The sequence below is a fragment of the Lepus europaeus genome, chromosome 7, assembly GCF_033115175.1.
Source record: "Lepus europaeus isolate LE1 chromosome 7, mLepTim1.pri, whole genome shotgun sequence".
NCBI lineage: Eukaryota > Metazoa > Chordata > Mammalia > Lagomorpha > Leporidae > Lepus > Lepus europaeus.
Genome location: NC_084833.1, coordinates 9,042,732 through 9,046,054, shown reverse-complemented (window position 1 = coordinate 9,046,054; position 3,323 = coordinate 9,042,732).

The following is a 3,323-nucleotide window of genomic DNA, read 5'->3' as shown; positions in this document are numbered from 1 at the left end:
CTGTTAAATGCTCTGGATGAAGTTTCTATCATGTGATCTAATATGAAAATTTAATGAATTATTTAATGTTTGTGGAAGTAACTTCTATGAATGCGCCATTCATCCATACATACATCCAGTGCTAACAATACTCATGGAGGCTCTCCTGCACATTGACCTATGCCTTGTTCTGCAGATTCTGTTTGGGAATAAATGAGGGAAAGAACTTTGCTTTGTATACATAGACAATTCCATGGCTGAGAAAGAAATTCTAAGATCAATCCCATTCACAATAGCTACAAAAACCATTAAATATCTTGGAATAAACTTAAACCAAGGATGTCAAAGATCTCTACAATGAGAAGTACAAAACCTGAGAGAAAGAAATAGAAAAGGATACCAAAAAATGGAAAAATCTTCCATGCTCGTGGATTGGAAAAATCAATATCATCAAAATTTCCGTTCTCCCAAAAGTAATTTATAGATTCAATGCAATACCAATCAAAATACCAAAGACATTCTTCTCATATCTGGAAAAAATGATGCTGAAATTCATATGGAGACACAGGAGACCTCAATTAGCTAAAGCAATCTTGTACCACAAAAACAAAGCCAGAGGCATCACAATACCAGATTTCAGGACATACAACAGGGCAGTTGTTATCAAAACAGCATGGTACTGGTACAGAAACAGATGGATAGACCAATGGAACAGAATAGAAACACCAGAAATCAATCCAAACATCTGCCACCAACTTATATTTGATCAAGGATCTAAAACCAATCCCTGGAGCAAGGACAGTCTATTCAAAAAATGGTGCTGGGAAAACTGGATCTCCACATGCAGAAGCATGAAGCAAGACCCCTACCTTACACTTTACACAAAAATTCACTCAACATGGATTAAAGATCTAAATCTACAACCCAACACCATCAAATTATTAGAGAACAAGGGAGAAACCCTGCAACATATAGGCACAGGTGAAGACTTCTTGGAAAAGACCCCAGGGGCACAGGCAGTCAAAGCCAAAATTACAATTGGGATTACATCAAATTGAGAAGTTTCTGTACTGTAAAAGAAACAGTCAGGAAAGTGAAGAGGCAACCAACACAATGGGAAAAAATATTTGCAAATTATGCAACTGATAAATGATTAACAACCAGAATATACAAAGAGATCAAGAAACTCCACAACAAAACAAACAACCCACTTAAGAGATGGGCCAAGGACCTCAATAGACATTTTTCAAAAGAGGAAATCCAAATGGCCAACAGACACATGAAAAAATGCTTAGGATCTCTAGCCAATGGATAGATTCCTGGACACATGCAATCTACCTAAATTGAGCCATGAAGATAAAGAAAGCCTAAGCAGACTCATTACCAACACATAAATTAAATCAGTAATGAAGACCCTCCCAAAAAAGGAAAGCCCATGACCAGATGGATTCACTGCTGAATTCTACCAAACATTTAAAGAACTAACTCCAATTCTTCTCAAGCTATTCAAACAATTGAAAGAGAGGGAATCCTACCAAATTCTTTCTATGAAACCATCTTCACCAAATTCTTAAACCTGGAAATGATGCAAAAGAGAAGAACTGCTGACCAATTTCTCTGATGAACATAGATGCAAAATCCTCAAAAAAAATTCTGGCCATTAGAATCCAACAACACATCAGAAAGATTATCCACCCAGACCATGTGGGATTTATCCCTGATATGTAGGGATGGCTCAACACATGAAAACCAATCAATGTGATAGTCACATCAACAAACTGAAAAACAAAAACCATATAATTATCTCAATAGATACAGAGAAAGCATTTGATAAAATGCAACATCCTTTCAAGATGGAAACTCTAAGCAAATTGGGTATAGAAGGAACATTCCTCAACATAATCAAAATAATTATGACAAACCCATGATCAGCATCCTATTGAATGGGGAACTGTTACAAGCATGCCATTGAGATCCAGAACCACACAAGGATGCCCATTCTCACCACTGCTATTCAATATATTCCTGGAAGTTCTATCCAGAGCCATTAAATAAGAAAAAGAAAGCAAAGGATACAAATTGGGAAGGAGGAAGTCAAATTAACCTTATTTGCAGATAACACGATCCTACATATAGGGGACCCAAAAGATTCCACTTAGAGACTATTGGAACTCATAGAAGAGTTTGACAAAGTAGCAGGATATAAAAATCAATACACAAAAACAACATCTTTTGTATACATAGACAATGCCACAGCTGAGAAAAAACTTCTAAGATCAATCCCAAAAAACCAAATACCTAGGAATAAACTTAACCAAGGATGTCAAAGATCTCTACAATGAGAATTATAAAACACTAAAGAAAGAAATAGAAGAAGACACTAAAAATGGAAAAAACTTCCATTGTCATGGATAGAAGAACCAATATCATCAAAATGTCCATTCTCCCAAAAGCAATTTACAAATTCAATGCAATACTAATCAAAATACCAAAGACATTCTTCTCAGATCTGGAAAAAATGATGCTGAAATTCATATGGAGGCACAGGAGACCTCGAATAGCAAAAGCAATCTTATACAACAAAAACAAAGGCAGAGGCATTACAAGACCAGATTCCAAGACATACTACAAGGCAGTTATAACCAAAACAGCCTGGTAAATCTGTCCGTTCCACCACACAGCATCACTTCTGTGGTTCTCATTTCCATCCCTCCAGCCACCACCACAACCAGGCTGTAGCTTTCTCTGCTCAGACAAAAGCTGAATTGGATCCAAATCAAAGACCTATATGGCTACCAGTCCCTGTTCTACCCTCCCCATCCACACAACAAAGACCCCCTTAAAGTGGAAATGTGACCCTGATTGTCTCCCCAGTAGCCAAGAATAATGATTTGGAATGTGTGCCTAAGGGTTTCAAAACAAGAGAATTCATTATTAATCTCACATCCACATTCATATAGTTTAATTATGATTGAGTCATTGAGAAATGGTATATCTTTATCATTCCAGCATTCCTTTCAAAATATATTAATGTTTTGATTCCTTCAACAAATATGGAAAGCTAAAAATAGGACTTAATATAGGAAGCCCATGATGGTTTAGTCTATCTGCACTGGCATGTGGATAGAAGAATTTATGGATCACTTGCAACACTTGGTAAGCCCTGATTGATACCATTGCATGATCATGAAGGCTGCAACCTTGGATTTCTGTGCAACAAATTCCAAGACCTCACTTCCAAATGTTCCTCTTGCTTCAACATGGTAGTATGATCTCAGCCACAGTTGTTTACAACTCCATTTGTTTGTGTATCACATTGAGGCACATAATGTTACCTAAGCCTG